Raw genomic sequence first — 14,318 nt, 5'->3', positions numbered from 1 at the left:
AAGTTAATATTGAAGTAAAAATGTGTTAAACAGTGTAAATAATTTAAATACTATCATGAAATACGCTTGAAACGTCAGATCAACTTAACAAAATTTGGTTAAAAAGACTAAAGTCATGCATTTTGAGAGATGAATGATTAAATTGGTCAAAAATTGTGATGAGAGACTAATTTCAAATTTCGTTGAAACTTGAGGGAACAAAAACATATTTAACCCTATTAGTTATAATAAATAGTGTTACACATATAATATATTTTAGGAATGCTAAAAATAAATGTTTGATATTTTTGTTAAAATTTATTAAATATTACTCATATTTTTTATTTTTAACAAACTTTTACTAATAACAGAGAACGACTTTAAAACAGGACACAAAACGGTTTCTTAATAACATTTCTCAATAGCTAACATTCAAATTAAATGCTTGTACTCTCACAATTTCATTTGTAATTTTCTTAAAATAATATTTCTTTTAATTTTTCGAGTATTTTCTTCAATACAAAAATTTTGATTCAAATAAGTTGTTTAAATAGCTTCTTTAAAATTAATGTGAAAAGATTATCTTCCAGTACAAAACATTGGATGTGATCATTCATTAAGCTCAAGGATCCGTGTCCATAATTAATTGTTTCTTTTTAAAAAAAAATATATATTTGTAATTGGTAAACAAACATAAGTTATAGTAGACTGTTACGTATCAGAATCACTTTTTTTTTTTTAATTTTAATCAAACTTAGCTTCTTCTTTTTTCAAGTAATAAATCAAAAACCTAGAAGAATTTCAGTTTCTTTTTCTATCTTCTTTTACACTCAAAACTTGAAAAAACATAGTTAGTTGAAGAAAGGGTTATACTATTTTTAAGGGTGATGATCGTCTTTGGATTCCTTATATCCCATTTTGTCACTTTGTTTGGACTGGCTTAATGAGCATATATCCTTGGAAAGGAAAGAAGCAAAAGTTAAAATGAAATATTGTATTAAAGATATGTGGCTTGGAAGAAGCAAGTTAGGGTGAAGAAAAAATATTTTTTGGACATTAAAAGTGTAAATGTTGGTTGCTTAACTTCTTGCTAAAAGATTATTCATTGAGGTAGTGGCCACTAATGTCACTTGTTTCATCATATTTAAGGTTGAGTTTGATATGGGTGTTCATTTTCACGCCCATCTATATTGACTAGGAGAGAGAGACGAGGAAGATCAAAGTACTACTCATGACTTTGTAGGCTAAGGACTCATCCTTAAATTACGTGTTAGTTAAAAGATCAAGTACAAGATCTACTTCCATGATTTGGGTTGCCAACCATGTCAAGAGCAAAAGGGAAAAGCAAAAGAAAAGGGTAGAGAACCTTAGATATCATAAAAAGCCTTCAAATCTTAGTGCCACTGCATTACCTTCCCATGGTAATTAAATGAAAAAGGGAAAGTGAAAAAGCAGAGAAAACTCTATTTTCTAGGTGAAAACAACAAAGGAGAAATCATTGTTGTTTTGTCTCTTTGCATTCATCATAACCACAGTCATTTCTTATCACTAACTTAGCGTATTCATGCATGTAACCTAGTTGACTTTATCCAAAATCACCACAACCCTCTAGCTAGCTTTTGATCACACTGACATTAAATTTGTTGTAAAGTAATAATAACAACAATAATAACAGCTGTTCAGAGTTGTTTTTTTTCTTTCTTTTTTTTCATTCAGCTACGGTCAATAATGGTAACGATTTTTTTTCCTTTGTGCTTGTTTATATATTTTATAGACTGGTATAATTATTTTGTTTGTGGGTTTTGACCAAGATAAGATTTTCAAGCAATATCTAGACACCCATTTGATTTCCAGCAAAATTCTCTCGCAGTCAAATTTGGGATGATAGATGCTGGGCCATTATCATGAATGGTGATAGATAATTGAAGAAACCTAGGGTCCAGTGAGGTGTTTAAGCAACAAAATACAAGGTTGCGTGATTGTGCCTTAATACTCTGCTAGGAAACCAGGTGTTAACTACTCCCGACAGATTGAATCTTTACATTAACTAAATCAACATCATATGATAGTTTTTTCCTCCCACAAACTTTTACATGTATCTTCTCGTTCTAACCAAATATTCAACAAAATTATACAGTATGTTCAAAACTTAAATTCAAGACAACATACTAAACCAAAACATCATGTTGTTTACTTCATAATATATTTGATAATTTTAAACTTTAAAGGATCAAAGAAATTAATTATATATCTTTCACCTGTGATTCAAGTTGTAGGAGAACGAAAGAATGGTGAAGAAAGACCCCTGAGTACAATTCATTTTGTACTTTGTACGTTGTACATTAAATTCAGCAGTTTATGTAACGTCCCATTTAATTTATAAACATAATTAAAGGAAACGTCACACATAAGATAGTAAAAACGCGCAGTCCTGGGGTTTTCAACATCACCCCTACAAAACCAGGCACACCACGATGCCAACAAAGCAGGATAAAAGTTTGACTAAGAGTTACAATCTAAAAACCTCGAATACAGGGGTCATAGCCCTAAAGAAAACACGAAAGAAAGAAGTGTGAGATCCAGCCCAGATGGCTAAGTAGCGGAGTCGCCATTCCCTTGTTGCCCATGAGAACCTCGCCCATCTGCTCCCATCAACCAAGTTGATGATCATCGCAAGAGAGAACAGCCACATACATCACAACCATGAAACAAAACGGGTAAGCTAGAGCCATCAACATATTCATCATGCAATCAAATATATTTTCGTCATCTCATATCCACATAGCAACCAAACATGTTATGACTCTTCATTCAATACACTACGACTCGACTCGACTCATCCGGATACGTATAACTCGGTCGGATTCAGCGGATGCTTGCACTTGTGGTGGATACCCCTGCTCGACCCTGAGCTGCTCGATCCTGAGCTATGTGTTACCAGTGTTACGATGAATCAAAATCTCTCCCACCACAAGGTTAGCCCTTAATGAGTTTCAGGCCTCCTGCTACTCCCACCACTAGAGTCAGTCCGCTCTAAGTGAGACTAACTAGCTCCTCGGAGCGTCAGGATGCAACCTTACCTTGAATCCTTACCTAGTTATACAAATGGGGCACCACCATGAACACCCACTAGCAGGGGCCATGGAATTACGTCCCGACCACTGAAGCGCGACCCCGGAGGTCTCACCTAGAGGCCCCAAGGAATTACACGCTGACACGGACCAACGTTCATAAATCAGCAATAAGAGATTATTGAATTATATTTTTCAATTCCATATCAACCCTTGAAGTTTAATCCTCATATCAATCACATCTCAAATCCATACCTCTGATCATCACCACCCCAATGAGTCTGGGGCCTAGTCTCATGTCAATGTCATGTTCCTTCAATTTCAAACCACACATTCATTTCTTATGCTAAGCCTCATACCAACCCATTCATCCACAATTCATGAATCATGCCAAAAATATACTTCATGCCCCATTATATACATGTCCATCATCACACAATCATACTCAACCAAAATGGATCACTCGGGAAACATCAAACATCCAAATCACAGCACTGTCTCGCCCGGCATCTCGCTCAGGCTGAGGGGTCTCGCTCAGGCGAGACGTGCTCGCTCAGGCGAGCCTCCCCCTCGCTTGGGCGAGAGTACAAAAACAAGGCATGAGCAACACGGGATCTCGCTTAAGCGAGATCCCTCTCGCTTGGGCGAGTTGCCTGCTCGCTCAAAAGTTGAGCGAGCCGCCTGGGCGACTTTTCGCGCAATAAACCTAGGCGAGCTCCCTGTTTCATCTCGCCTAGGCGAGATGGACTCGCTTGGGCGAGATTAACAGGTCTCGCCACTGTTCTTCACTGCACAGCCATGTTCTTCATCCAAACAACTCATGCAATACACTCTTACATATCAGAACGAAATATCACACCATAAAATCAGCAACCAACTCATACACGGTTCGGAATAATGACTCGAAACTAAAACCCTAACTTCCCGTACCTGGAAAGCGGCTTAACAGAACTTCGACGCGGGACCTTGGAGCACGGCAGTTCGAGAGACGGGCTGGAAAAACTGGCGGAACGACTGAACAGTAGCAGAACAACGTTATTATGGAACCTTAAGTGAAGGAATACAGAAAATAGCTCTTACGTGGAAAAGGCATGAGATTGGGGATCACTTACAAGGAGCAGAAAATAAAAACGGAGCTTGAGCGGACTTGTTCGAGATGAAGAAACGAACCCTAGCAGAGCTCTTTTTTGGTGAGAGGGTTGACGGCTGATTTCTGAAAGAGTGAGTATGAGATGGGATTAGGGCAACATAGCAGGGTTTATATACGTTGGGCCAACCCTTAGGCCCACTTACAAGGGCGGCCCACTAACGTTAGGGCAGAAATAAAAAGGGGGCCTTACAGTTTACTAGTATAAGTACTACCCTAGAAACTTCTCCTTAAAAAAATGAGCTAACATGGATATCAAAATATAATTGGTTGAGGACATAATTAGACATAATTCATGTCAACCATTAATAATTTAAAAAATTAGAATGATTGATTCCTAATTATTAGATGTCTTTATTGTGATTGATTATATTTAATAGTATAAATACATATTGTGCAGTCTGCATTAGACACACAATACATTCAGAACATATACAAATTTTATATGGTATTAGTAGTTTAAATTTTGATCTTAATTTTTTTTTTCAGATGAACAATACTTGCGGCCATTGTGTGTTCCTTTGCTCTATCACCAGCTTTTTTTTCCTATAGTGCCCACTACAATCAAGATTGTCCTCCTTCGGTAGCTACCGCTTCAACATGAACCACTTGCCAGCACGCCTTCTGCCTCCTTCCTCACACCCAAACCCCCCTTTTTAGTCCATTTAAGGTACTTTTCCTATGCTTTTGAATGCTCACAATCAAGTACCCCCTCTACAGTTACTTTTACCAATGTTCTACTGATTCCATGTGAAAAACGGATCGGGACGAGCAATTATAGCTCTTGGGTTGTTGTTGTCCAACTATGGTTCTAGGTAGGGTGAAGGACATGTTGACCACTTGACTAAACAAGCCAAAGAAATTCGCCACAATGATCAAGCTCAATGGATACAAATTGATGCCTCCTTGTGTAGCGTTCTCTGGTTTTCAATTGATGTCAAATTGCAGTCTTAATACCACACTTTTACTGCTTGTTATGATGAATGAAACAAAGCGGAGATAGTATACTACAACGATGTTCATCGCCTTTTCAATGTTGTCTCCAACCTTATCATTGTGGAGCTGGAAAATAATTATATACAGACATATCTTGGTTAAATCGATCGCTTAATTGTTGATTTTGAGCCACTCATGCCTTTCACTAATGATGCAAACAAACATGGTGAACATGGCAAATTTTTTTATGGTTCTTGCACTTGTTGGACTTACTACCTAGTTTGACTATATCCGCAATCAAATCTTATCTTGCACGGTTGTTCCATCTTATGACACTGTTAATGAACAATTACTCTGCCTCTCAATTCCTCGTTTGTTTGGTCATTCTCCTATACCTCCAACTGATTCCTGTTTTTTACTCCCAATCTTCCTACTGAGATGGACGAAGTGAAAATCGTGTTGGATATTTTGGTCAACGCTCTCATTGTAATTTTTTTCAACAATATGATTGTAACATCCTGGTCGGATATTACTAATTTTAAATAATATAAAATAAGAAATAATAAAGTCACATTTATTTAAATGTCTTTCCCAAAACACAGGAAATTAAAAACATTTATTAAACTCATCAAATTAAACCACAGTGTTCCAATAATCCATACTAGTTCATAATCCAATAAAAATACGATTTACAAAAATCTAAAAATAAAATGATAGTAAACTTCCATAAAAAGCTTTCCCACGCTATCCCCTCTCCAGCTCTATGCCTCACCAGCATCACCTAAAATGTCATTTGTTCCCGTGTGACAAGTCACACGATCATCGCCGAACACACACAAAAAGGGTGAGCTCATAAACAATTAACATGTAAGTTAATAAAATCAAGATACACCTAACTATTTTATCCTAGTTAATTCTTGGCCAAGACCTTATTACCCCAAGGTTTTCAACCTGCAAGTCACACAAATAATTGACCATGGACTCAGGATATATGATGCTTCCATGAACCTGCCTGCTCGTGGTCCTGCCTCTACGAACCTCCCCGCTCATAGTCCAACTCTACGGACCTTCCCGCTTGTAGTCTAACACACGTGATCCACCAACTATGAATCTCTCCGCTCGCAGCAGCTCTTAAGTGTGAACACGGAACATATGAACCTCCCTGCTCGTATCCCCACACGAGAGCATCAGGATATGAACCTCCCCGCTCATATCATCATGTGTTCACCACTAGCCATGAACCTACCCGCTCATGACACAATCAGCATCTCCTGGTCCAAGTCTAACATCACAACATCAATATGAAATTAAGAAAAGCACATCGCATTGTACAAGGTACATACTCAAGCTGGTCTTAGGGATTCCAATGCTTTCACGAACCTGTCCGCTCGTGGTCCAACTCTACGAACCTCCCCGCTCGTAGTCCAACTCTACGGACCTCCCCGTCTGTAGTCCAACACACATGATCCAACAACTACGAACCTCCCCGCTCGCAGCAGCCCTCAAGTGTGAGCACGGAACATACGAACCTCCCCGCTCGTATCCTTACACGAGAGCATCATAATATGAACCTCCCCGTTCATATTATCACGTGTTCATCACTAGACATGAACCTACCCGCTCATGACAATAGCAAGCATATCCCAAACCAGGATCAACACAACAAGCCATGCAAAATGTATCACAAACGCACCTTGCCACTACACTATCGCCTGGCATAGCCTAAGTGTCGCCAGGCAAAATGACAGTGCAGGCCGCCTGGCAGTTCCACATCACCGCTGGCCGCCACAATACATAAGATATCCCTGTTTCCTACTATCGCCTAGCGGTCCACTCTACATCCCCAGGCGCTACACCAATAATGTGACACTATTGGTTTTAGGTACTCTAATTCAGTTTCTAGCATTCAACCATTCCATTCTCAAACATCCAGAAATCAACATACACATTCATATACTCCAAATTACAACATCACAACACATATGCATCATTCAAGTATAAGCACACATTCCTCTCTTTTATAATTCATATATACTAACATCTTAAATCAATGCCAACATTCAATTTAAACTCAAGAGTAAACAATGCTCATATGAAATTATGAAATTATGAAATAATAAGACAGCAGACACATAACTAATTTATTAATACAAAGCATATGTCTTACTGTAAGACCCGGGAAAATTAAATAAATAAATAAGTATTTATTTAAGAAATGAGACAACAAGAATCCCTAAGTTATTTAATGTGGAGAGAGAAAACAAGGAACAATGGTAGCTCAAGTGGTAGAGGATGTTGACAGTGTGGGGAGGACTTGGGTTTGAGTCTTATGAATGCCATTTGTGGGTTATTTTTATTATTTAATTATTTTGCATAAAAGCATGGTTGTGGGATAAGAGGTTATAAGGCATGGTGCACATGAAATGTCAAGAAACATGAATTGGTTGAATGGTTACGCATTGACTTGACATTAGCATGATTGTTTGTTCGAACCTTGGTAGACATGAATTAAGTTTTCTTTTTGCTAAAATTATTTTTGCCATGGATGAGAAGGGTCAGAAACCCTAGATGTCTGCAAAGAAGGTAGAGAGGTTGAGAAACCACCAAGTAATGGGGAGAGGGGTGAGAGTAGGGTCTTGGTGAAGGCATTTTCGTGTAGCTACCAAAAGGGAGTTGGAGAACCTTAAAACAACAATGAGGAGAGCATCAGAAGGTTGAAATGAGTGCTCAAGGACGGAGATCAAAGGGTAGATCAATTGTCAAACATAGAAGGACTCTAAAAGCACTTTTGGAGCGGGAAATTCATGTTAGGGGAGCTGTATCTTGTGTTTTCAATTTTGATGAATGATTTTGTGTAATATGTATGCCTGTGGTTCAATTTTTGCGTATATTGTTTGTGTTTCTGGAATTTTCCAGAAACTGCCTGGCGGTCATGTGCGACCCGCCAGGCGACGCATGATCCAGACCCAGTCTTATGGGTTTTCTATTAAGAATCGCCTAGCGGTGAAGAGCTGCCACCAGGCGATATGTGTGGTGTTCTGTTCACGAAAAGCGCTGTTTTTCGTATTTTTCGCGGAGCAAGTATCGTTGGGCGTTGGTTTTGTACCGCCAGGCGCTAGGTTCTTGACTTCTGGGCGCTAGGCGCCACCATTTTTCTAGTTTGTGCAGTTTTCTTAAAACTACATTTCCTTATTCGTTAACCGTTCGATTTAGGTGAAATTTGGACAGGTGGTCCATAACATGTAGTTCTTCAGTTGGAACTGTGGAGATTTGATTTAGAGGTCAGTAGCTAGAGATATATGTTACTCATGATTGCTAGTTTGGAAGTCTTTAAAATACATGAATAAACTCTTTATAATTTCAAGTAACTACTAATGTGGCATGAGTTGCAAGCATGATTGGGTTATGTTGTAAGTCTCTATGAATTTAAATGTTCCTTTGGGTTAGTCACATATTGAGAATTAGCTTATTGGTGAATGCATGTGTATCAATATAAATTAAATTATTGCATAGGAGGTGTGAAGTGCTATATTAATTTGCATTGGTGCATAGAACCATGTACTTAGGTTGTTAGAGGGTTGTTGCTTTATATTTGATTTGAGCATGCGTTATTCATAGGTTGAAAATGTCTGCCAATAATGTCTTCACTATAATTCTATGAATCTTTTATGATTGGGAAATTAGGGTTCATTTTGGGATTGGGGGATGAATGAACATGATCTGAGATTTGATAATTTATGTGTTGTTTTCATGATATTAATGGTACTGAAACCAACATGAACTCTCCTAATGGCATGTAATTATCTAAATGTGTTAACAATCTATAAAAAAAATGAGAGGAATTGCATGGTTGGGGTATGCGAAGGTGTAGAAATCTGGGCAAGAACCCAAATTTTGTATGCACCGCTTGACGATGCATGAACTGCCGCCAGGCGGCACATAAGGACAGTGGGTGTTCTGAGCTGATTCTGTGAATTGGCGTGATTTGGGGTCATCAGGTGGTGATATGCGTAAACTAGGAAAATGACAAATGTGGTATGAAGGGAGTGTGTATAAGTAAGACCTATAATTTATATGCGTAGGTGTGATGATTGGTATCAATTGCATGAAAAAGTAAAGGTTTATTTGATTGGGATGTGATGAGGTGATTATTTTAGTTACTTTGGTTATGTGTATTAGTGATGTGTGCAGAAATACAATAGTAGTAACTTGCATGTTGGAAAAGATTAAGTGTATGGTAAAAATGCATATGTTAAGTATGAAATGCTGGTAAATGGATGTGTGCATTGTTATTCATTTATAAGGACTATGATTGGATGAGTGATATGATTGTTCAATAAGTGAAGTGTTATGTTTGTTGAAATTACAGTCGTGCAAGTATAGGTAATTTATATACAATTAAATTTAGAACTTGAAGTATTGGGGGTGCTAAAACCCCGTGGTAGAGTGCTAAACCAGTAGCTGGCACATTACTCGTATAGCGCCTGGCGGCACAGGTATGGTCACCAGGCGATAAGAGTACCAGGGAAGACCTTGGAACACGTGGCGCCTGGCGGTGAGGAGTGACCCGCCAAGTGATAGCCCTTTGTTAGAGGCTTTGCTTGTGTTTGGCGCCTGGCGGCGAGAACGCTCCGCTAGGCGGTCTACGCTAGAACGTCGCCCGGCAGCACTTAGGCAACGCTAGGCGAGAGCGTAGAGTGTAATGTGTTCGTGTGGCTTACGTTTTGTATGTTGTATTGTGGGACTTGGACTAGGAGATGCTTGGGTCATGAGCGAGGAGGTTCATGGCTGGTGGTGAACACGTGATGATATGAGCCGGGAGGTTCATATGCTGATACTCTCGTGTAGGGATACGAGCGGGGAGGTTTGTATGTTCTATGCTCACACTTGAGAGATGTTGCGAGCGGGGAGGTTTGTAGCTGGTGGATCACGTGTGTTGGACTACGGGCGGGGAGGTCCGTAGAGTTGGACTACGAGCAAGAAGGTTTGTAGAGGCAGGACCACAAGAGAACAGGTTCGTGGGAGCATCGTATATCTTGGGTCCATGGTCAAAGTAATTGCTTGTGTGGTGTGGATGCGTGTGGTCTACAATGCTTCAATGATACCTTATAGATCGGCTTGCTGGTGTTCCTTGAGTTGTTACTCAGAACGTATCCCTTGAGTTGTGGCTCGGGATAAGGGTTAAGCACGTGGCATTCCTTGAGTTGTGGCTCGGAATGACATCCCTCAAGTTATGGCTCGGGATGCGGATGAACACGAGGAACTCATAAGTTGTGGCTCGGGTTGGCGAGTATTGTCGGTGTGAGTGTGCGAGTTGTGGCTTGTACGGTGGGTTCAGATAGATTGCCCTTCTTGGTGTGAGACCAACGGGTTTAGTAGTCTTGGGACGTTACGAATGATATTCGTATTGGGAACTCCACCTGGCGTTACGGAGTGTGGTCCATAGCATGGTTTTCTGCATGTGTTTTGCTAGTTATGGTTGGTAGGTGTGGCAGTAAGACATCTTGAGGTATTCATTAGAAGAGGTAAAGCACGGGTAACATGGTAGTGGCCATGTGTTATGGAATCCAAGGATGGAAATTCCTTTGATGTGTTTGTGGTTCTATAATTGTTTCATATTATGTGCATGGTTTAAACTGTTAGTTCACCCTATGTGCTTGTGTTTTGGCGATGATCGTGTACGCGGTATGTAACATCCCGCCAGGATATTACTGATTTGTAAATAAATAAAAGAAATAAATTAAAACGACGAGCTTTTAATAATACCTCATTTTCCCAAAACGGCGGGGAAATTTAAAAACTTTATTAAACCATCAAATAAAGTCTATAAATACCAAAACAATAATGTCATAAAAATACCCATCAGAGTTTACAACTGTTTTCAAAGGCAATAAAGAAACATAAGCATTTTCCCCACATCTAACCCCTCTCCACTGCTAAGCGTCACCTGAGCCACCTGCATCAACAAAATTTGCTCCCGTGTACCGCGTACACGATCATCGCCACACACACATAGATAGGGTGAGCTTAACAATTAAATCACATGTATAGAGTTACAGAAACATAAGCATATAAACACAAGATATCGTACATAACATAAACATATCACATTGCCCAGTTCTTTAATTCCTACCATCTGACCCCCAATCAGATTATTTGTGTTCTACAACGTCTAAGGATTACTTCAAGGTGACTTGCTGCCATACCTATCGACAGCAACCGATAGAACACGTGCGGGAAACATGCTACGGATCATACACCGCAACGCCAGGTAGAGTTCCCATATACGAACAAAGTCCGTATCGTCCCAAGACTACCAAACTCGTCAGCCAATAACTGAGGAGGGCAATCCATCTGGACCCATCCGTACTGGCCACAACCAGCACACTCACACCGGCAACACTCGCCAACCCGAGCCACAACTCAAGGGCTCCTCGTGTTCATCCGCCATCCCGAGCCACAACTCAAGAGATGTTATTCCGAGCCACAACTCAAGGAATACCACGTGCTTAACCCTTATCCCGAGCCACAACTCAAGGGATACGTTCCGAGCCACAACTCAAGGAACACCAGCAATCTCACCCTTAAAGCATCACTAGACGCACTGTAGATCACAAATTCATAATCAAAACCCAAAGTTGCAGCAGTATAAATCGCCTGGCGGGGGACACGTACCGCCAGGCGCTGCCAGCTTCCAGACCGCCTGGCGGGGGACACGTGCCGCCAGGCGCTAAGTGCCTCAAGAACCATCAACTTTTGCCACTACCGCCCGGCGGGACTCCTTTTGCCGCCGGGCGGACGCTGATTCATATGTCACGTACTTTCTCGGTGTCGCCTGGCATAAACTTCCTATCGCCGGGCGCCTCCTGCACCATTACCCCACTGTTTCCTCACTATCGCCTAGCGGTTGCAACCCCACCGCCAGGCGCCGTACCAGTAATATAACTTTACTGGTTTTTTCGTGATTTTTAGTTCAAGTTCCATAAAGGTTTTGCGCAATTACGTTCTCATACAGATGAAGCCCCCTCACATCGTGTGTACAAGCGTTAACTGGTTTATCGAATTAGGCATACGCAAGTTCAACTAACCCATTACTCAATGTGCCTCTGCAGCTACTACCATCTAAGAACTCTATCATTTACTTCCTTTCAAGTCCCGATTTCCCCCTACTTACAACATTACTATACAACCTCCTTATTTAGGATTCACACACTTTCTACTATTTGGCAATTCCTGAAATTCATAAAATATAACTTGTCTCTCATCATCGTATACATCCATTACCTCTGTATTGGTCTAGAACACAGGTTCCACCCTCACGTTAGAATCCTCCCTCAACTACCAAAATTCTCTTTCTCTCTCCACACTTAATTATCAACACTATCTCTTGTTTATTATCATTCTTTCGTACATCCTATTACCCCTTTCCACTGTTTCAGTAGTATGAAAATGGCTCCCTCCACCCATTATAGTCAGTAACACCCACGACATGTAAAAACACCAACTTCTGAGATGGCGCCTGGCGACAAAGCCCGTGACGCCAAGCGGTCCAAGAAAATGTGGCTGATTCCCAGAATTTCACAACAGCTATGCGATCCATCTTTCATTCTCCATCACCGCTCTCTGTATTCTAGAATTACCTCCACCCTCGAATACTTAATCGTAACACCGCCCTCTAACCTTAACTCTAATAATTCACAATGTGGTTACACCAATTCGCTATCAACACTGATTCATCTAAAAGTTCTCAACCATAACCCTAAAATCATATTCACTCTGTTTCATCAATATCATCTACTAATTATACTGAATCTCAATAAAATACGACGTTACATCATCCCTAACTCACCACCCCATGATTTCCCTCCGATCAGAATCACGTTAGAACTCCCAGAACGACAAAAACCAAAACTCAGACCCGCGTCGCTTGGCGGAAATTCATCACTGCCAGGCAGTTTATCAGTAAAAACCCAGAATGCTCACGAACCTTGAGCCGTCTAGCGGTACAGGGATTCATCGCCAGGCGCTGCACCCAGAAACCCCACAAAACACGTTCAAATGGATGAGCCGCCTGGTGGCTAAGTATAGCCCGCCAGGCGGTTTCTGGAAGAATTCCAGAATTCAGCAAAACAATGATACAGACACAGAACATGCTTAAATTACATAGTATTATCACACAATTCATACCAAACAACAGAAGTAACGTAGAAAGCTCCCCTAACCTGGATCCTTTTAAGCTTTAACCCTTGAAACTTTGGATAGTTCCCCTTTGCACACTAGTCCTCCTTTGTTCCTCTCTTTTTAGTCTCTCAACCTCTCCCAAACCTCACCAAATACCAGAATTTTCGTGCTCTCTCTGTAAGTCAAATTTCCAGATTGCCAAACCCTTCTCTCTACCTCACTATAGTCTTTTAAAGGTGTCCTAAAACTATGCCAATGCTTTAAAACGAAAATTACTTATTGAATGGAGTTTATTATCATTTACCAACCCATTAAGGCTCCTTTCCAACCACCTCTCGGCTGCCTTACCACTAGGGTTTTCTTCCCAACCCTTTCATATTCAAGTCAAATCCAAAATGCCCAAAAAAATATAAAATTAATGTGAGCTCTCCAAGGCTTGAGCCCATAACCATGCAATTGCCAAATCAATATCAAACCATCATGCCAATTCATATTTCATGCTAGAAATCACAATTCAATTATCATAATATAGAAGAGTCTGTTTTCATAGATTTAAATAATAAAACCATAACATCAAAAGTTAGCATACATAGGACTCGAACCCAAGTCCTCTTGCACAATCAAAGTGCTCTCAGCCACATGAGCTAGCACTTTTCCACATCATACCAACCATAATTAAATGTTATAATTATTTCTCCTCCCATATTTATTAATTAATTAATTATTTAATTAATTAAATTCTACGAGTCTTACACGGTACACGGGAGCAGATGTTATTGCAGGTGGATCTGGTGAGGCATAGAACCAAAGTGTGGGCTATCATGGGAACATTTCTACAAAGAGTTTATTTTATGAATTTTAAAGTTTCTTTTGTAATCAATTGAATTATAGAAAGCAATTTTATTATGAGATGATTTTTGATAATATATTGAATTTTATAGTAATCGGCTATGAGTTGGTTTTTGTTATGAAAGTTGTTATATTTCTCGTGTTTTGGAAAATGG

This window comes from Vigna unguiculata, chromosome 7 (assembly GCF_037176805.1).
Source record: "Vigna unguiculata cultivar grain cowpea cultivar isolate G323 ecotype 2 chromosome 7, ASM3717680v1, whole genome shotgun sequence".
Classification (NCBI taxonomy): Eukaryota; Viridiplantae; Streptophyta; class Magnoliopsida; order Fabales; family Fabaceae; genus Vigna; species Vigna unguiculata.
The sequence above is the reverse complement of the archived record's forward strand: the minus strand, read 5'-3'. Positions refer to the sequence as shown.